Consider the following 23,164-nt stretch of genomic DNA (forward strand, 5'->3'; position numbering starts at 1 on the left):
GAATGCATACAAAAACAAGACCCATATATATGCTCTCTACAAGAGACCCACTTCAGACCTAGGGACACATACAGACTGAAAGTGAAGGGATGGAAAAAGATATTCCATGCAAATGGAAATCAAAAGGAAGCTGCAGTACCATTCTCATATGAGACAAAATAGACTTTAAAGGACACTACATAATGATCAAGGGATCAATCCAAGAAGAAGATACAAAAATTGTAAATATTTATGCATCAAACATAGGAGCACCTCAATAGATAAGGCAAATGCTAACAGCCATAAAAGAGGAAATCAACAGCAACACAGTCACAGTAGGGGACTTTAACACCCACTTTCACCAATGGACAGATCATCCAAAATGAAAATAAATAAGGAAACACAAGCTTTAAATGACACATTAAACAAGACGGACTTAATTGACATTTATAGGACATTCCATCCAAAAACAAAAGAATACACTTTCTTCTCAAGTGCTCATGGAACATTCTCCAAGATAGATCATTTCGGATCACAAATCAAGCCTTGGTATATTTAAGAAAATTAAAATAGTATGAAGTATCTTTTCTGACCACAATACTATGAGACTGGACATCAATTACAGGAAAAAATCTGCAAAAAATAAAAACACATGCAGGCTAAAAAATACACTACTAAATAACCAAGAGATCACTGAGGAAATCAAAGAGGAAATCAAAAAGTACCTAGAAACAAATGACAATGAAAACGCGATGACCCAAAACTTATGGAATGCATCAAAATCAGTTCTAAGAGGGAAGTTTATAGCAATACAATCCTACTTCAAGAAACAAGAAACACCTCAAATAAACAACCTAACCTTACACCTAAAGCAATGAGAGAAAGAAGAAAAAAACCCCAAAGTTAGCAGAAGGAAAGAAATCATAAAGAGCAGATCAGAAATAAATGAAAAAGAAATGAAGGAAACAATAGTAAAGATCAATAAAACTAAAAGCTGGTTCTTTGAGAAGACAAACAAAACTGATAAATCACTAGCCAGACTCATCAAGAAAAAAAGGGAGAAGACTCAAATCAACAGAATTAGAAATTAAAAAGGAGAAGTAACAATTGACACTGCAGAAATAGAAATGATCATGAGAGATGACTACAAGCAACTGTAAGCCAATAAAATGGACAACCTGGAAGAAATGGACAAATTCTTAGAAAGGCACAACCTTCTGAGACTGAACCAGGAAGAAATAGAAAATATAAACAGACCAATAACAAGCACTGAAATTGAAGCTGTGACTAAAAATCTTCCAACAAACAGAAGTCCAGGACCAGATGGCTTCACAGGCAAATTCTATCAAATGTTTATAGAGAAGAGCTAACACCTATCCTTCTCAAAGGGAGAAACACTCTTCACTCTTCTCAGAGGGAGAAACACTCCACAACTCATTCTACGTGGCCACCCTCACCCTGATACCAAAACCAGACAAAGATGTCACAAAGAAAGAAAACTACAGGCCAACATCACTGATGAATATAGATGCAAAAATCCTCAACAAAATACTAGCAAACAGAATCCAATAGCACATTAAAAGGATCATACACCATGATCAAGTGGGGTTTATCCGAGGAATGCAAGGATTCTTCAATATATGCAAATCAATCAATGTGACAAATCATATTAACAAACTGAAGGAGAAAAACCATATGATCATCTCAATAGATGCAGAAAGAGCTTTCGACAAAATTCAACACCCATTTATGATAAAAACCTTCCAGAAAGTAGGCAGAGAGGGAACTTACCACAACATAATAAAGGCCATATATGACAAACCCACACCAAACATTGTTTTCAATGGTGAAAAACTGAAACCATTTTCACTAAGATCAGGAACAAGACAAGGTTGTCCACTCTCACCACTATTATTCAACATAGCGTTGGAAGTTTTAGGCACAGCAATCAGAGAAGAAAAAGAAATAAAAGGAATACAAATTGGAAAAGAAGAAGTAAGCTGTCACTGCAGATGACACGATACTATACATGAAGAATCCTAAAGATGCTACCACAAAAGTACTAGAGCTAATGAATGAATTTGGTAAAGTTGCAGAATACAAAATTAATGCACAGAAATCTGCATTCCTATACACTAATGATGAAAAATCTGAAAGAAAAATTAAGGAAACACTCCCATTTACCATTGCAACAAAAAGAATAAAATACATAGGAATAAACCTACCTAAGGAGACAAAAGACCTGTACGCAGAAAACTATAAGACACTGATGAAAGAAATTAAAGATGATGCAAACATATGGAGAGATATACCATGTTCTTGGATTGGAAGAATCAACATTGTGATAATGACTCTACTACCCAAAGCAATCTACAGATTGAATGCAATCCCTATCAAACTACGAATGGCATTTTTCACAGAACTAGAACAAAATATTTCACAATATGTATGGAAACACAAAAGACCCCGAATAGCCAAAGCAATCTTGAGAAAGAAAAATGGGGCTGTAGGAATAAGGCTCCCAGACTTCAGAGTATACTACAAAGCTACAGTAATCAAGATGGTATGGTACTGGCACAAAAACAGAAATATAGATCAATGGAACAAGATAGAAAGCACAGAGATAAACCCAGGCACATATGGTTCAACTTACTTCTGATAAAGAAGGCAAGAATATACAATGGAGAAAAGACAGCCTTTTCAATAGGTGGTGCTGGGAATACTGGACAGCTACACGTAAAAGAATGAAATTAGAACACTCCCTAACACCATATACAAAAATAAACTCAAAATGGATTAAAGACTTAAAAGTAAGGCCACGCACTATAAAACTCTTAGAGGAAAACATAGGCAGAACACTCTATGACATAAATCACCGCAAGATACTTTTTAACCCACCTCCTAGAGAAATGGAAATAAAAACAAGAATAAACAAATGGGACCTAATGAAACTTAAAAGCTTTTGCACAGCAAAGGAAACCATAAAGAAGACGAAAAGACAACCCTCAGAATGGGAGAAAATATTTGCCAATGAAACAACTCACAAAGGATTAATCTCCACAATTTACAAGCAGCTCAAGCAGCTCAGTACCAAAAAAACAAACAACCCAATCCAAAAATGGCAGAAAACCTAAACAGACATTTCTCCAAAGAAAATATACAGATTGCCTACAAACACATGAAACAATCTTCAACATCACTAATCATTAGAGAAATGCAAATTAAAACTACAATGACACATCAATGAGTACTCACCAGAACTACTGCCACCACTGTCTTTGTCCGCACAGTGAACCACAGCCACCCCCGCCTCTGCAAGAGACCCTCCAATACTAGCAGGAGGTGGGTCAAAAAGGATCTTGCTGAGTCACTCCCATGAGAAAACTTGCACATTCCTCTTAGATAGCCTCATCCACCAGAGGGCAGACAGCAGAAGCAAGAAGAACTACAATCCTACAGCCTGTGGAACAAACACCACATTCACAGAAAGACAAGGTGAAAAGTCAGAGGACTATGTACCAGATGAAGGAACAAGATAAAACCCCAGAAAAACAACTAAATGAAGTGGAGATAGGCAACCTTCCAGAAAAAGAATTCAGATTAATGATAGTAAAGATGATCCAAGACCTCGGGAAAAGAATGGAGGCAAAGATTGAGAAGATGCAAGAAATATTTATCAAAGACCTAGAAGAATTAAAGAACAAACAAACAGAGATGAACAATACAACAACTGAAATGAAAACTACACTAGAAGGAATCAATAGCAGAATAACTGACGCAGAAGAACAGATAAGTGACCTGGAACACAGAATGGTAGAATTCACTGCTGAGGAACCAAATAAAGAAAAAAGAATGAAAAGGAATGAAGACAGCCTAAGAGACCTCTGGGACAACATTAAACGCAACAACATTCGCATTATAGGGGTCCCAGAAGGAGAAGAGAGGAAGGACTAGAGAAAATATTTGAAGAGATTATAGTCAAAAACTTCCCCAACATAGGAAAGGAAATAGCCACCCAAGTCTAGGAAGCACAGCGAGTCCCATACAGGATAAACCTAAGGAGAAACACGCCGAGACACATAGTACTCAAATTGGCAAAAATTAAAGACAAAGAAAAATTATTGAAAGCAGCAAGGGAAAAATGACAAATAACATACAAGGGAACTCCCATAAGGTTAACAGTTGATTTCTCAGCAGAAATTCTACAAGCCAGAAGGGAGTGGCATGATATACTTAAAGTGATGAAAGGGAAGAACCTACAACCAAGATTACTCTACCTGGCAAGGATCTCATTCAGATTCAATGGAGAAATCAAAAGCTTTACAGACAAACAAAAGCTAAGAGAATTCAGCACCACCAAACCAGCTCTACAACAAATGCTAAAGAAACTTCTCTAAGTGGGAAACACAAGAGAAAAGGACTTACAAAAACAAACCCAAAACAATTAAGAAAATGGTCACAGGAACATACATATCGATAATTACGTTAAACGTGAACGGATTTCATGCTCCAACCAAAAGACACTGGCTTGCTGAATGGATACAAAAACAAGACCCGTATATATGCTGTCTACAAGAGACCCATTCAGACCTAGGGACACATACAGACTGAAAGTGAGGGGACGGAAAAAGATAGTCCATGCAAATGGAAATCAAAAGAAAGCTGGAGTAGCAATACTTGTATCAGATAAAATAGACTTTAAAATAAAGAATGTTGCAAGAGACAAGGAAGGACACTACATAATGATCAAGGGATCAATCCAAGAAGAAGATATAACAATTATAAATATATATGCACCCAACATAGGAGCACCTCAACACATAAGGCAACTGCTGACAGCTATAAAAGAGGAAATCGACAGTAACACAATAACAGTGGGGGACTTTAACACCTCAGTTGCACCAATGGACAGATCATCCAAAATGAAAATAAATAAGGAAACAGAAGCTTTAAATGACAAAACAGACCAGATAGATTTAATTGATATTTATAGGACACTCCATCCCCAAACAGCAGATTACACTTTCTTCTCAAGTGCGCACAGAACATTCTCTAGGATAGATCACATCTTGGGTCACAAATCAAGCCTCAGTAAATTTAAGAAAATTGAAATCATATCAAGCATCTTTTCTGACAACAACGCTATGAGATTAGAAAGGAATTACAGGGGAAAAAAGTAAAAAATACAAACACATGGAGGCTAAACAATACGTTACTAAATAACCAAGAGATCAATGAAGAAATCAAAGAGGAAATCAAAAAATACCTAGAGACAAATGACAATGAAAACACAATGATCCAAAACCTATGGGATGCGGCAAAAGCAGTTCTAAGAGGGAAGTTTATAGCTATACAAGCCTACATCAACAAACAAGAAATATCTCAAACAATCTAAACTTACACCTAAAGGAACTAGAGAAAGAAGAACAAACAAAACCCAAAATTAGCAGAAGGAAAGAAATCATAAAGATCAGAGCAGAAATAAATAACATAGAAACAAAGAAAACAACAGCAAAAGTCAATAAAACTAAAAGCTGGTTCTTTGAGAAGATAAACAAAATTGATAAACCATTAGCCAGACTCATCAAGGAAAAGAGGGAGAGGACTCAAATCAATAAAATTTGAAATGAAAAAGGAGAAGTTACAACAGACACCGCAGAGATACAAAGCATCAAGAGACTCTACAAGCAACTCTATGCCAATAATATGGACAACCTGGAAGAAATGGACAAATTCTTAGACAGGTATAACCTTCCAAGACTGATCCAGAAAGAAATAGAAAATATGAACAAACCAATCACAAGAAATGAAACTGAAACTGTGATTAAAAATATTCCAACACACAGAAGTCCAGGACCAGACAGCTTCACAGGTGAATTCTATCAAACATTTAGAGAAAAGCTAACACCCATCCTTCTCAAACACTTTCAAAACACTGCAGAGGAAGGAACACTCCCAAACTCATTCTATGAGGCCATCACCCCGATACCAAAACCAGACAAAGATACTACAAGAAAAGAAAATTACAGATGAATATCATTGATGAATATAGATGCAAAAATCCTCAACGAAATACTAGCAAACAGAATCCAACAACACATTAAAAGGATCACACACCATGATCAAGTGGGATTTATCCCAGGGATGCAAGGATTCTTCAATATACGGAAATCAATCAATGTGATACACCATATTAACAAATTGAAGGATTAAAACCATATGATCATCTCAACAGATGCAGAAAGAGCTTCTAACAAAATTTAGCACCCATTTATGATAAAAAAAAATCTCCAGAAAGTGGGCATAGAGGGAAACTACTTCAACATAATAAAGACCATATACGACAAACCCACAGCAAACATCATTCTCAGTGGTGAAAAACTGAAAGCATTTCCTCTAAGATCAGGAACGAGACAAAGATGTCCACTGTCACCATTATTATTCAACATAGTTTTGGAAGTCGTAGCCACCGCAATCACAGAAGAAAAGAAATAAAAGGAATACAAATTGGAAAAGTAGAAGTAAAACTGTCACTGTTTGCAGATGACATGATAGTGTACACAGAATCCTAAAGATGCCACCAGAAAACTACTAGAGCTAATGAATGAATTTGGTAAAGCTGCAGGATACAAAACTAATACACAGAAATCTCTTGTATTCTTAAACACTAATGATGAAAAATCTGAAAGAGAAATTAAGGAAACACTCCCATTTACCACTGCAACAAAAAGAATAAAATACCTAGGAATAAACCTACCTAGGGAGACAAAAGACCTGTATGCAGAAAACTATAAGACAATGATGAAAGAAATTAAAGATGATACCAACAGATGGAGAGATATACCATGTTCTTGGATTGGAAGAATCAATATTGTGAAAATGACTATACTACCCAAAACAATCTACAGATTCAGTGCAATCTCTATCAAATTACCAATGGCATTTTTTACAGAACTCGAACAAAAAGTCTTAAAATTTGTATGGAGACATAAAAGACCCCAAGTAGCCAAAGCAGTCTTGAGGGAAAAAAACGGAGCTGCAGGAATCAGACTCCCTGACTTCAGACTATACTACAAAACTACAGCAATCAAGACAATATGGTACTGGCACAAAAACAGAAACACAGATCAATGGAACAAGATAGAAAGCTCAGAGATAAACCCATGCAACTATAGTCAACTAATCTATGACAAAGGAGGCAAGGATATACAGTGGAGAAAAGACAGTCTCTTCAATAAGTGGTGCTGGGAAAACTGGACAGCTACATGTAAAAAAATGAAACTAGAACACTCCCTAACACCACACACAAAAATAAACTCAAAATGGATTAGAGATGTAAATGTAAGAACAGGCACTATAAAACTCTTAGAGGAAAACACAGGAAGAACACTCTTTGACATAAATCACAGCGAGATCATTTTTGATCCACCTCCTAGAGTAATTGAAATAACAACAAAAGTAAACAAATGGGACCTAATGAAACTTCAAAGCTTTTGCACAGCAAAGAAAACCATAAAGAAGACGAAAAGCCAACCCTCAGAATGGGAGAAAAGATTTGCAAATGAATCAACGGACAAAGGATTAATCTCCAAAATATATAAACAGCTCATGCAGCTCAATATTAAAAAAACAACCCAATCCAAAAATGGGCAGAAGACCTAAATATACACTTCTCCAAAGAAGACATACAGATGGCCAAGAAGCACATGAACAGCTGGTCAACATCACTAATTATTAGAGAAATGCAAATCAAAACTACAATGAGGTATCACCTCACACCAGTTAGAATGGGCATCATCAGAAAATCTACAAACAATAAATGCTGGAGAGGGTGTGGAGAAAAGGGAACCCTCTTGCACTGTTGGTGGGAATGTAAATTGATACAGCCACTATGGAGAACAGTATGGAGGCTCCTTAAAAAACTAAAAATAGACCTACCATATGATCCAGCAATCCGACTACTGGGCATATACCCAGAGAAAACCATAATTCAAAAAGATACATGCACCCCAATGTTCACTGCAGCACTATTTACAATAGCCAGGTCATGGAAGCAACCTAAATGCCCATCGACAGACAAATGAATAAAGAAGATGTGGTACATATATACAATGGACTATTACTCAGCCATAAAAAGGAATTAAATTGGGTCATTTGTTGAGATGTGGATGGATCTAGAGACTGTCATACAGAGTGAAGTAAGTCAGAAAAAGAAAAACAAATATCGTATATTAACGCATGTATGTGGAACCTAGAAAAATGGTACAGATGAACTGGTTTGCTGGGTAGAAGTTGAAACACAGATGTACAGAACAAACATATGGACGCCAAGGGGGGAAAGCCACGGCATGGTGGGGGTGGTGGTGTGATGAATTGGGCAATTGGGATTGACATGTATACACTGATGTGTATAAAATTGATGACTAATAAGAACCTGCTGTATAAAAAAATAAAATTTTAAAATTAAAAAAAAACAAAACAAAACTACAATGAGGTATCACCTCATACCAGTTAGAATGGCCATCATCAAAAATCTACAAACAATAAATGCTGGAGTGGGTGTGGAGAAAAGGGAACCCTCTTGCACTGTTGCTGAGAATGTTAATTGATACAGTCACTATGGAGAACAGTATGGAAGTTCCTTAAAAAACTAAAAATAGAACCTGCATACAACTCAGCAATCCCACTACTGGGAAGATACCCTGAGAAAACCATAATTCAAAAAGAGTCATGTACCACAATGTTCACTGCAGTTCTATTTACAATAGCCAGGACGTGGAAGCAACCTAAGTGTACACTGACAGATGAATGGATAAAGAAGATGTGGGACATATATACAATGGAATATTACTCAGCCATAAAAAGAAATGAAATTGAGTTATTTGTAGTGAGGTGGATGGACCTAGAGTTTGTCATGCAGAGCGAAGTCAGAAAGAGAAAAACTAATACCGTATGCTAGTACATATATATGGAATCTAAAAAAAAAAAAAAAAAAGGTTCTGAAGAACCTAGGGATGGGACAGGAATAATGATGCAGATGTAGAGAATGGATTTGAGGACACAAGGAGGGGGAAGGGTAAGCTGGGACGAAGTGAGAGTGGCATGGACTTATATATACACTACCAAATGTAAAATAGATAGCTAGTGGGAAGCAGCCACATAGCACAGGGACATCAGCTCAGTGCTTTGTGACCACCTAGAGGGGTGGGATAGGGAGGGTGGGAGGGAGACGCAAAAGGGAGGAGATATGGGGATATATGTATATATATAGCTGATTCACTTTGTTATAAAGCAGAACCTAACACACCATTGTAAAGTAATTATACTCCAATAAAGATGTTAAAAAAAAAAAAAAGAACTGGTCTGCCGAAAGTAAAACCTCTTTTTTAACCAAAAAATTAAATTTCAAATAAATTTAAGACTTTACCTTTGACATAAGGCCCCTTTTGAAACCAGCTTTCTAAAATTTTTCACCAAAACCAGAATTGTTACTCTTAAATTAACAGGTCTGTGCCAATATTTGAAAATCTAAGTTTACCTTGTCTCCTTAAGAAATCAGTAATTCTTTCTGCTTAATTTCTACCTTAAGTTATAGTCTTTTATTAATTATTAATCAATCCCATAGCAGCCAGCTGCAGTGCCCCTCATAATGGAGCTTAGGTAAGAAATAACCAGGAAGAACACATAAGTTATTAAAATCAAAGATTCTGCTTTCATGTAAATGTCTCATAGAAAAAAAAACTCAGATCAAAGTCTATGTTGCATCCAAAGCTAACGTTTCAAACTTCAAGCAAGTGGCATAGCAATATGCCGATATGGAAGAAGGAAAACTGAACCAAGGAGAGTAGCAAAAAATGTATAAACTGATTTCTTTTTTAAGGGTAGGAGGAGCCACCACATGGAATCAGTCTTCATTCACGGGTAAATTTTTAAAATAATGAATTGACTTTTTTTTTAAGTGGGGAGCACAAAGAGTACAACAATGAACTCACTGTTTTTAAGGGGCCAGTAGAAGGAGCACAGAACTAGTACTCCCACCAGCACCACAGCCAGTTCTTGATATTTCCTAGGCTGGTTGTATTGTTAGAAACTGGAAGAAAATGTGGGTTACGCTTTTTTCAAGTCAGTGTCTTCAACTAACATGAAAAAATTAAATCAATGAAGATGTCATATATTTACTTACAAACTGCAATTCAGACTATTTGGATCCATTAAGGATGGTTCATTTTATTAATCAATGTCTAGAATACCAGAGGATAAACCAACGTGTTACTCAGAGCTCTTAAAATTTCAATTACATACTGTGGTTGATTTTCAAGTGAGAAGATATTTACTTAACACGTACAAAGAAGCTATTTCTTTCTCTTTTCTCTAAATCTAAATGAGAATAGAACCAATAAATTGGGAAAATGAATTTTACCTTTCAAAGTTTTAGCAGCTCAGTGGTCTTTTGTTTTGTTTTGTTTTCATTCTTTGTGCTGCCTAAAAGAATTTGATAGGTCAATTTACTTATCAGATTTTTTTTTAACATTTTATGTCTAATCAGATACTTTCAGTGAGGCTGCATGTGGGCTTTATTATTACATCTGTGCCATATTAGAACTAGAGAGAAAAAAGTGAAGATTGGCTCTTTCTAGTTCTTATCATCAACATCATAATGTTAATTTAAAAAACGTAAATGTCTACACTAAATACAGCTTTTCTCCCTCATCCTTTATATTTGGTTTCAAACGTTTAACAAGTTTATTCTTCTCCAAATTAAAACAAAAATCACTCAAATGCTGGTGCACATGGCTAAGAGTTTCCAGAGATCAGTCAGTATAATTCACTCATTTCACAGATAAGAAAACTGAGGGCCAGAAAAAAGAAGCCACTTGCCTAATAGGAGCAGAGCCTAAAACGGAATTCAGGTCACCAGCATTCTTTCCTACTCTACTGTGGTGCATTACAGGTTACAATACTTAGCGTTTGAGGTAGGTCACACTCAAGTGTCTAACGGTCACAGCCAAAACTAACCTATGGACCTAAGCATCCTCTTCCCTTCCATGAAAACCAAAAGTAATAGCTGGAATGAGGGTACCAAAAGATGTGACCCCACAGTACAACTAACCCATCAGAAAACCGTTGATGGGTTTCAGGTATTTTTATGTCAAAAGTGAGTCATAGTGATCTTGTGGGAGTTTTTTGCCACACAGACTTCCTAGAAAAACCTGCCACGGCCTCTCTTCTCTGCCCTGCACTAAACTGAATTTTGATGTAGTCAAAATGATGCACAAATACAATCAAGAGCAGCTTCTCCCTCCTCCTGCCATTCACTCTGCTGGCAGCCACCTGGTGGAGCTCTAATACATCATTTTTTAAGAGACAAATACTAGATGATTCATTGCCAACTATGTTATTATGAATGGTTTCACAGCTTAAAATAGTTAATTCATAGTGTTTTCAGATGAGAAGTTAAACGTCAACTCAGTTCCAGTAGCAACTGTAAACCTTTCCCCCAGCTTTAAGTACAAGTATAAATCTCCTTTCCTGTTTGAGAAACTGTTACATAGCCATCAATTCTCCAGCAACTCCTACTTACTTCTCACATGCTTGGTGATCTTATTTCCCCTATAGTCCCTCCCACTCGGCAAGTTACTGAAGAGATTCCAAAGTTGAAGAAAGCTGTAAGCCAAGGAAGCATTTCAGGTCAGTGACCCAGCAACTCTCTCTTCTTCTTGCCCTTCTTTCTACTACTCCGTCTCTCCTGATGTTTCTTCCCTCAGAAAAAGGTTAATTTGGAAAGCAATCATTAAAGAAAGAGGCAAGAAGCTTTCTGAGGTTCCAAGGCAAATTCACAAAACAGCACAAATACCCAATTTCATACATTCATATATATAAATACAGTCCTTACCTTACCCCCTCACCTATCTACCCCAGCCAAAAAAGACCAAATCAGTGCATTCTAAACTCAAGGAACTGATACTGTTTTAGATTATTCGTATCTCCTTCAGTAGGAGAATTAAAGACACTTTTTTTTTTTTAAATACTTCTGAGCACTAATAGCTGTGAAGTTGTGGCTTGGCACACCAGTTAGATTTTCTTTTCTTTTTTTTTTAAACATTCTTTTTTTTATATATATTTATTTTATTTATTTATTTTTTGGCTGTGTTGGGTCTTTGTTGAGGTACACAGGCTTCTCATTGCGGTGGCTTCTCTTGCTGCGGAGCATGCGCTCTAGGCGCGCAGGCTTCAGTAGTTGTGGCGCGCAGGCTTCAGTAGTTGTGGCGCGCAGGCTTCAGTAGTTGTGGCACGCAGGCTCTAGAGCGCAAGCTCAGTAGTTGTGGTGCACGGGCTTCTCACTGCAGTGGTTTCTCTTGTTGCGGAGCACAGGCTCTAGGCGCACGGGCTTCAGTAGTTGTGGCACGCAGGCTCAGTAGTTGTGGCTCACGGGCTCTAGAGCATGGGCTCAGTAGTTGTGGTGCACGGGCTTAGTTACTCCGCAGCATGTGGGATCTTCCCGGACCAGGGCTCGAACCCATGTCCCCTGCATTGGCAGGTAGATTCTTAACCACTGCGCCACCAGTGGAAGCCCTAAAGACACTTTTAATACTGGTAGAATTAATGTGCACTTAATTAATCATGACACTGATTAAGTGATTTGTGACACTGATTTGTGAAGAGTTGTCCAGTGGTTAAATCATATTTTCTATGCCCTGAGGGAAGTGACAGCTGCCACCTCAAATCAAGACGATCCTTCTAGAAAGCAGCACTCTTCTAAGAATACAGTTGGTTTTATTCTTTCTCATAGACCTGAAACTGCCTTTGCAGCCAGGCATCATAACCTCCCACCCCTGATACCAGTGTCTTTCATGGTACCCACTCCTCTGGGGGACCCACAGTTCCTTCCCCTTCCCTTTGTGATGGCAGCACTACTAACCAGAAAAGGCCAGAAAAGAGAGACAGCACAGACCTGGGGTCACAGGGACCTGCATTTGAATGCTGGCCCTCAGTGAGAATGACAAATTAATCTCTCTGTGAGTCATCTCCTCGGCTGCAACAGGGGACAAAAACACTCCTCAAATGGCTCCTTGAAGATTAAATAAAACAATGCCCAAGAAGCGCAGGTGGGCGCCGGGCACAGAGCAGGCCCTCAGTAAAGTTCACGTCCTCCTCCCCAGCTTAGTTTCCTGCACGTGTGTCAGCACTCCTGACTCTAAGAGGACAGGTTACACACGTGTTGAGGAGTTAGTAAGAAACATTACAATTAGGAAATAACTAAGCTGCTCTGGCCCCTCCCTTCCCAAAGTATGCCTTCTCCAAATTTTTCTTTGCCATTGTTAAGGCTCAGACTGAGACAGAAGAGAAAGCAATTAGGAAAAGTATAGGAGGCAGTAGAGTCTGACATCAGTTGAAGGAGAAAGTAGCTATTATGAAAGAAAAGAATTGAGCAAAATGTGATTTGGAAAAAAATATGACAGCCAGAGTTTTCATTAAACAGCAAGGAGCAAAGACAAAGAGGGACCTTTAAAAATCATAATGGTTCCAGGACTTCCCTGGTGGCACAGTGGTTAAGAATCCACCTGCCAATGCAGGGGACATGGGTTCGAGCCCTGGTCCAGAAGATCCCACACGCGTAGAGCAGCTAAGCCCGTGTGCCACAACTACTGAGCCTGCGCTCTACAGCCCTCGAGGCACAACTACTAAAGCCCACGCACCTAGAGCCCGTGCTCCACAAGAGAAGCCATTGCGATGAGAAGCCCATACACCCCAACAAAGAGTAGTCCCTGCTCACCACAAATAGAGAAAGCCCACGCACAGCAACCAAGACCCAAGGCAGCCAAAAATAAATAAATAAATAAATTTATAAGAGAAAAAAAAAATCATAATGGTTCCATATTGTTGCAACCAGTGACCATTTCATAGCCACAATTTCATGAGAACACCATACAAGGTGGGTGCTACTCTATCCAAAACTCTTTAACAGTTATTAACTACCAGATTATTCCCCAAGTACTAGAAGTAGATCATACTGCTGCAGTGTAAAGGGCCTTTGGAGCCTGTATGCCATTTAAAGGTTAAAACTGCAAGGTTAGGGCTGGGACTTTACAGAGACAAATGTCAGGAAATTCTTATCTGTGATTCTCTGAGTAATCATCCTGCAGCCTCCTGGTGCATGTATATACAATATCTGTCTCCGTGCATATGACAGATCCATCAGTGGAGCAGTATGAAGTGGCTGAGAAGAGGAACTGGATTGAGTTAGAGCAACATACCCCTGCTTTAACAGAAGTACAGCAATTCTGGTTTGCTTACAACACTTAATTATCTTTTCCTCACACACTCCTCTCTGGTCACTCTGTAAATTCACATTGCCACCTGCTTTGGGGCTTTTTGTATCACAGTGGAAAAGTTTTAAAAGTTTAAGCAGAGGAAATCCAACTCAGCCCTCCTCCTTTTCGTCAAGTTCGCTTTCTCCCAATAGCTGTCTGGACTTGGTCACCACATCTTCATGTTAAAATAACTGAGGGTGGGGGTGTGGTGGGGGAGGGTACACGGTCTCTGCTTTGCCCTTAGAAGACCAACGTGAGAGACCAACATGCACAAAAGACAAAGGAAGAAGCTGGCAGCCAGGGGAGACAGAATGTGGAGACGTGCTCTACGAGGGCCAAGAAGAACCATCAGCCTCTAAACTTCATGGGCTGCATGCAAAGACCACTTTATCAGTCCCAGTGGCACAGCTGATGGACAATTCCCACTCATATTTGGGGGAAAGGGGGGGACTTCTTTGGATTCCATTACTATCACTTATTTATTGGAATCATACGTCCAGATATCACCTAAAGCAGTGGTTCTTTATGGGGAGGTGATTTTGTCTCCCAGGGCACATGTCAACATCTAGAGACATTTTTGGTTGTCAAAAGCGAGGAGATGCTACTGGCACCTAGTGGGCAGAGGCCAAGAATACAATGCACAGGACAGCCCCGCACAACAGAGAATTACTCAGCCCAAAATGTCAACAGAAACCCTGATCTAAAGCAAACGAACTTGTGGAACTGACCTGACTGTATTCATGAAACAAAATAAAAGTTGTGGAATGCAAATTTGGTTTTATTCTTTCTCATAGAACTGAAACTAGCCTTTTACAGCCAGGCACCATAACCTCCCACCACAGACATAAATGCCTTTCATTTGCATCTGATAAAAATCCATCTCAAATGTATTCTTTAATTATTTTAACCATAAAAATTATCTGGCAATTAATCTTAGATGCTTTGAAAATAATTTATAAATGGTGATTTTCTAAAGAACACATAAGTCTAAACAGGGCAATTATGAGATGAAAGTAATTTTCATATTCAACTGGTAATGTTTTATAAACAAATCAGCATTAAGTAATAAAACTTCACAAAAAATGTCAATGTCTGCTCAGGTTGACAATAGAATCTGCAGCAGATGCTAACTTATTCTGAAAGAAGGTAACCATGTCTAAGATGAATTTTCCAAAACAGAGTAAATTTAATGAAGAACATTTATTTTGTAGCTCCTGTATGTAAATACTGAAAATAAGCTTGGTCCGATGGAAAACGTTACAAAGCTAACAGACCCAACATCCCAGTATCCAAAAGGTCCTTCCAGATGGGTTAAAATCGTGCTTGGAGAACACACAGTCAAAGGATAATGGAAAAAGAAAACACTGATAAACTGGACTCCATCAAAATTTAAAACTTTTGCATTTCAAAAGATACCATCAAGAAAACCAAAAGATAAGCCACAGAATGGGAGAAAATATTTGTAAATTATGTACATGATAAGGAACTTGTGTCCAGAATATATAAAGTACTCTTACAACTCATTAATAAGAAGACAAAAAAAAAATTTTTTAATGGGAAAAAGCAAGACATGGAAACAACCCAAGTGCCCATCAACAGAATGACTGGCTTAACAAGATGTAATATATACACACAGTGGAATATTACTCAGCCCTAGAAAGGAATGAAATACTGACATTTGCAGCAACATGGATGGACCTAGAGAATATTATACTTAGTGAAGTAAGTCAGACAAAGACAAATTTTACATGATACCACTTATACGGGGAATCTAAAAAATAATACGAATGAATCTATGTACAAAACAGAAACAGACTCACAGACACAGAAAACAAACTTATGGTTACCAAAGGGGAAAGGGACAAATTAGAAGCATAGGATTAACAGATACAAACTACTATACATAAAATAGATAAGCAACAAGATAGCACAGGGAATTACATGCAATATCTTATCATAACCTATAATGGAAAATAATCTGAAATATATATATATACACACACACATATATATATCTGAATCACTTTGTTGTACACCTGAAACTAACACAATATTGTAATTCAACTATACTTCAATTTCTTTTTAAATGAGCAAAAGATTTGAATAGACTTTTCACCAAAGATATATGAATGGACTATATACACATGAAAAGATTCTCAACATCACTAGTTACTAAGAAAATGCAAATAAAAACCACGAGACACTACCTCACCCCAACTATATAAATGAAAATACAGACAATTAACAAGTGTTGTCAAAAATGTGGAGAAATCGAAACCCTCATACGTTGCTGATGGGAAAGGTAAAACGGTACAGCCACTCTGAAAAAGTCCAGCAGTTTCGTAAAATAGTATACAATAGTTTCTTAGCATGCCCATAATAGCATTATTCATAATAGCCAAAAAGTGGAAACAACCAAATGTCTATCATCAGATGAATGGATAAACAAAATGTGGTCTCTCCATACAATGGAATACCAAGTACATGCTTACAGCAGGGGTGAATCTCAAAAACATCAAGCTAAGTAAAAGAAGCCAGACACAACAGACCACACTTCATATGATTTCTTTTATATAAAATGTCCAGAAAAGGCAACTCTATAGAGACAGAAAGTACATTAGTGCTTGCCCAGAGCTGGGGTGGGAATGAGGAATGACTGCTAATAGGTAGTAGGTCTCCTTCTAGAATGACAGAAATTTTCTACACTTAAAACAGGTTTTAAGATTTTATGGTATTTAAATTACACCCCAAAGCTGTTTAAAAAAAATCACTTTATTGACAAGGTAGGCGATTGAGGCACAGGTTTTAGATACTGAGAACAATGATGGCACATGTAAAGACAGTAAGTATTTGTGCAATGAAAAGTTAACGTGCTTAAAATCAGATACCTAGGAAGAGGGTAGAACTCAGCACTCAATTCACAAATTTTTTTCCTCACAAAAGTCCTGAACAACCCCAGCAGAATTCAGACAGAATGGCAATTCTCTTATATCAGCATAACAGTGCTCTTTATTACCAAATGATCACACATTTTCCTGCTCTGAGCATACTGATTTTGATCCAGGTACAATACTACTTTACCCCACCTCTGTCTTGAACCAGCCTTCAGGTCTGTGTGGAAAATTAAACACTAAAAAGGTTATTTGTTACTGAATCTAAAACATCACAAAGGCTCTTTAAGAGTTTCACAACTGTCCTCTCTATCTTAACGTACCTTAGTCTTGCTTCCTGAATAAGTAATTCTCAGAGAGGTATTTGTGGTATCTGTGTGCACTGGCTCCAACACAAATACAACGTCGTGTCCAGATCCTCATTCTTGCCAGACATATTTAAAACAGTTTTCATACTTTAACCTTTTTTTAAAAATGGTTTTATATCAGATTTCATTATTTATTGAGTGTCATTACTTGCTGAGAAATTATACAGAGCAAAAGGCAGCAAGCTGTTTAAACCAAATGACCACTGCATATTTTCTGGATGTTTTTTATCTTTTGCTACATAAAAATAAGCAGTTAGGTGGCCCAGAAATAAAGGCCTGGGTCTAGATACACTCAGAATCCTCCAGGATGATACAATACTCTCAGTATCATAAACGGTTTTGTGCAACGTCGGCTGATGTGTAATACTTCCCCACTGCTCTCTACCCCATTACTGGAATGCCATTTACTGGGAAGACAAACACCTTATAATCACTTAACTCTTCAATAACAGCTAAAAGATTAGTCTAACACTTCACACAAATTCTCTACTCGACCGATAAAAGAAAAACAGAAACAAATTGGGCACCAATAGAGGCATTTTCATTTTTTATTAGCTTACGGTAGTTCATCTACTAAGGCTCCAACTACCATGAAAGAAAAGGTATAAACTCATTTTGAACCATAAAAGTTCTCACTGCAGTAGTGAAATCTACTGTAATTTCTCCTATCCCTAAATTCACCTTGAATACATACAGCTCTGGCCACCAGGAAGTTCATCATATTTCACGTATATAAAAGAACTAGAGGGCTTCCCTGGTGGCGCAGTGGTTGAGAGTCCGCCTGCCGATGCAGGGGACGTGGGTTCGTGCCCCGGTCCGGGAAGATCCCACATGCCGCGGAGCAGCTGGGCACGTGAGCCATGGCCACTGAGCCTGCGCGCCCGGAGCCTGTGCTCCGCAATGGGAGAGGCCACAACAGTGAAAGGCCCGCGTACCACAAAAAAAAAAAAGAACTAGAATTGAATCTCCAACTTTTATGAGCTGAACAACCTGAGAAAATCACAACCTCTTTGACCTTTAATTATACATACATACACAAACATACACACATACACAGACACACAGGAAGATAACATGGATGTGTTTTATAAGTCCCTTTGGGTCTGGAGAGAATGTGACTTGTATTTAATCTTAAGGTTGATGACTTAACATCCCTTTTTTAATAAAGATAACAATCTTGAGCCTTCTTTTAATGTTATTTGAAAATTTTAAAATATATGAAGTATCATAGTTAAAAACAAATCAAAGTTCCCCCCTCCCCATTACCATTTGAAATCACTGCTTTAGTCTGACCACTTAATAAATCATTCTGTGATGACAACTCTAGGCCCTCGTGGTAAATCTTGCTGGCCCAATCTTTCTTCCTTTGAAGAAAATAAAGACTTGGAAATATACAATCCAATCAAAGGCAGAGTCCTCCTACCACAACAAAATAAGCAACTTTGCTTAAGCAAAAATTACTACTTATTCCCAGAGTAAAAGGCTCTACTCAGAATACCTCAAGCAGCTGCAGAAAAACGCAAATTAGAAGACCCAAGTTCTTATCCCTATTCTGTCTCTAGATAACATTGGCTAAGCTGTACAACAGCCCCTATTGTGAAATAAGAATGTTCTCTTTAGTAAATTACTTTAAGATCCCTTTGTAAATACAGGAGTCTGACAGACCTAGAAACAAACTCCCAGTCTTACAGAAGAATGAATGTTTCCTAAAGCAGCAATGTCATGCCTGATGGCCAGCTTTGCCTGCATAATTCCCCAAAGCCTAGTTTACCCATCATATAATTGAGCTACCTGGTTCCACAGTTTTAGAAACCTGAGGAGCAGCGGATTGTTTCTATGGGTAAATGCATCTGAATTCCAAACACAAAATGTCAAACTCTCTACTACAAGTGGAGTGTCTAACTGCAACTTTAAAATCAGGCTTGATTCTTCAGTTTCCAAAAGATAAACATGAAGCATTATATAATCTAACATAAAAATAACCGATACCGTAGAATTTTACATCTAGAAGGGATGTTAGAGATGATCTGGAACAACCTTTTAATTTTAATGTTAATTCTACATAGCAGGAGTGACTAATATATACAGTGTTTCTACTTCGGGTTCCCTCAATTGAGAAAATAAAAATCCAGACACTGTTAAAGACCATCAGGTATGCACATGCCCTTTTTAAAATACAGGTCCTTTGGGCAAGGATTTTTTTTTTCTCACTTAGAATTAAGACTTCAACCATTCTAAATGGAAATGCGAGCATATTTTAAAACCTTCTTTTGAGTTAATCTTCTCTCTCAGTTCTTCCACCAATGCCACCACCTTAAATACTTCTGATTGCTAAGGGATTCCAACACATTTCAATGAGACAGCCCATGCACACAAATCCCAAATGAGAACATATGCTCCAGCACTTGGTCCTTGAGCACTCTAGGCAACTCACCTAGTGCTTCCAAGCCCCGGTTTCTTCATTTATAAAATGGAGAAACCCTGACTCCATGAATTCACAAGGATACAAGAACCAAACTAAATTATGTGAAAACATGTTTGGGAAGAATATTGATATACATATAAATGCTTATTATAAGGTCTCCAAATTCCCACATTTCACGAGAAGAAAAAAATTTGCTGCAAATGTTCAGGTGTAGAACCTAAGTGGCTTACAGTTGCTAAGTTAGCATTACATACATTAAAACCAAATGGGATTTTTCTATCTAAAGTTCCTTCTAGGAAAATAGAGTAAGATGTTAAAACTTAGGTATCAACATTTTGGTATTTCCACAGGTGGAGCACATACTTTCACCACATCCCTCCTGAAGGCAGGAATAGTCTCTTAGTAGTCCTTTCAGCTGCAGTAACTGGCACAGAAACTAGCTCTGTTCTTAATATCAGAATACACTTCTCCAGAATAAAAGTAAAATGTTCATATAAACATATGTGGGGTGGAAAGAGGTCTGGCCTGGGGGTACCGACACTTGCTCTCACACCACACACAGCCTTGCATAAGCATTCTGGGCCTTCATTTCCCTTTAAAAGTCTACACTGGTAATGCCCCTTTTATCTGATGTCAGACATCCACCCAGAATACTGCACATAAAGCCTTTGAGCAACAAAATGAAAAAAGCTTCTCACAAAGTCCACACTTTATCCATAGTAGAGGCCTACTGATTTTTATTTCATGTATACTTATAATAATAAACTTGGTTACTTGGTTATGAAATATTTCCCATTGTTGTTAAAAGCAGTACTTTTTTAATTTTTTTGGCTGCACCACGCAGCATATGGGATCTTAGTTCCCCGACCAGGGATCGAACCCGTGCCCCCTGCATTGGAAGCGTGGAGTCTTAACCACTGGACCACCAGGGAAGTCCCCAAAAGCAGTAAAATAGATCAGATGTCGAAGGAAAGAAACTGGAGAAACCCTAAATGTTCTTCTTCCTGATGCATGGGAAGGAACCAAACCTTCCCAAAAAGGTAAATTAGATTCAATCCAAAATCATATATTGCTTAATGTCACTGAACACTTAAAAGTCATTCATTATGGTAGTCTCCATCTTTTATGCCAAAATTAGACTCAATTTGTGATTAATTTAATTCAATCTTTAATTATGATAAAACAGAATCAATGCTCAGCAAATATTGTACTACATGCTCATACTATCCGTGGTTACCCAAATCATTAACCTGGGAAGAAATGGTAAAAGCCCTCTTTTATAGTTCACGTTTCCTTACTCAAGTAATCTCTTCACTAACTGCTTCTATTTTATTTTTCACTACCTAACATTAATGGAATCACGAAGGAAAGGTCATCTAATTTTAAGCAACACAAAAGTTATCCAAGAAGCATTTTACATATGGAAATAAAGTGGATTATTTTATTTTACAGAATTAATTTTATTCCCAATGATGCTAATATATTTTAAAGAAGTACAGTGTTACTATTCCCCAACTATAGGTAATCAGCTCCTTCAAGGAAGTGACCGTGTCTGCCAATTCTGATCCTTAAAGCACGTGATAACCAAAAGAAAACTTAACAAATATTTCTGAGATTAGCTTTGAAAGGACTTTTATATATCAGTAATGGAAATCCAAATGCATATAATTCCTTTGGAAAGTTAAATACATCAGGATCTTAAGAATTCTGAGCAAATTCTGATATGTTCTCTAGATGTAATATATGATGGAAACTAATTTACAGTGTAATGGTAGATGAAAAATATCAGATAAAAATAATGAAATATATGTAAAATATAAAAGTATATTTTATATAAATATGTATTTACACAAATCATACACCTTAAATGTGTTATAAATATATAATTTTATACATTTATATATTTAATATTTCAGATACAATATTTTGAATTTTTATATAAAATGTTAAAATACTACATGTTATATATAAAATATAAAAATTATATATGAAATGTAATTAACAATTTTTTAAAACCTGTGCATTGGGAACAAAACTGTAAGGAGATGCACAGAAATGTTAAGACAGTATTTGTGTTTGGGTGATGAGACCTTGGCTGACATTTTCTTTTCTACATGTGCTAAATCTTACTTAATGGACTATGCACTACTTTTAGAATAAAACAATTTTCAAAAAGAAAAGAAAGGAAAAAACGGGAAGGAGCACTGATGAGAGATAAGGAAATGGCATAATTAGAGCAGTTAGTTACCACTTAGTGTTATAATTAAGGAACTTTTTATGTGATCACAAATGATAACTAAGTTACAGAACACTTGTGCTGCAGTGACGTCATTTGACAGGTACTACAGGAAGAAGTTACAGTTTATATGATGCTTTACACTTTACAAAATGCTTTCAAAATGTCACATCACCAGTCCTTCAAAGAATCCTGCGAGATAGATTCATATGCCCCATTTTCAGGATCAGGAAACTGAGGGCTAGAGAGAGAATGTGCTTTAATAATAATATCTACCATTTACCGAAAGATTACTCTGGGTTAAGCACAAAATCCTGTGAAAATTATCACCATATTACAAAGAAAACTGAAGGGCATAGGTTACAGCTGAGAGTCACTGTTCTTACTCAAAGCCACACATTTAAAACAGGAGTCTTGAGTTATAATCAACTTTGCGGAGTTAGTTAGTGGAAGAGTTGAGCCTATGCCCCCAGCCCTATGGTTTCTCTACTACACTGGTCTCCCCTCCTCGCCTACGGTTCTTTCAAGAGTGACTTAGTTTGACAACCACTAGGAAGGTCCAAAGGCAAAAGGACTAGGCCCAGTAATAACCAAAAACTAATGTTGGCGGAGGGCCTAGCCTCAGGAGGAAGGCAAGGCACTGAATAACTGCAGAGTGCAGGGGGCAAGTCGAACAAGTCTTAAAATACACATCAAGGGGTAGCCAGAGGAAACACTCTCTACTTCAGGAGCAGGGATGCCAACATAAATCACGATTCCTGCACCTGACACTCGCGTTCCTCGGTACCATTCCCAGAGCGCCTTTCCGGTTCACCTCAAAGGTTGCCCACAACAACCCCTGGGCTGGGGTCCTACTTTACAGAAAAAGCTGGAAGAAACGACATGGCGGGCCGGGCAAACAGAGAAACAACGAGTGCAGGAACTAATGGTGGACACCTGGCGGACTGGGAACC

At 37.6% G+C, this 23,164-nt stretch overlaps 1 protein-coding gene across 4 annotated transcripts in view; it reads right to left on the bottom strand.

Annotated features, from left to right (window-relative positions):
- AAGAB (alpha and gamma adaptin binding protein) overlaps positions 1–23,164 on the bottom strand; it is an 85,960-nt gene that overhangs the window by 62,433 nt on the left and 363 nt on the right. The gene's annotated exons all lie outside the window — the stretch shown is intronic.

Source organism: Aethalodelphis obliquidens, unplaced genomic scaffold (assembly GCF_003676395.1).
Source record: "Aethalodelphis obliquidens isolate GAN/ISIS:26980383/991018 unplaced genomic scaffold, ASM367639v1 scaffold26, whole genome shotgun sequence".
Taxonomy (NCBI): domain Eukaryota; kingdom Metazoa; phylum Chordata; class Mammalia; order Artiodactyla; family Delphinidae; genus Aethalodelphis; species Aethalodelphis obliquidens.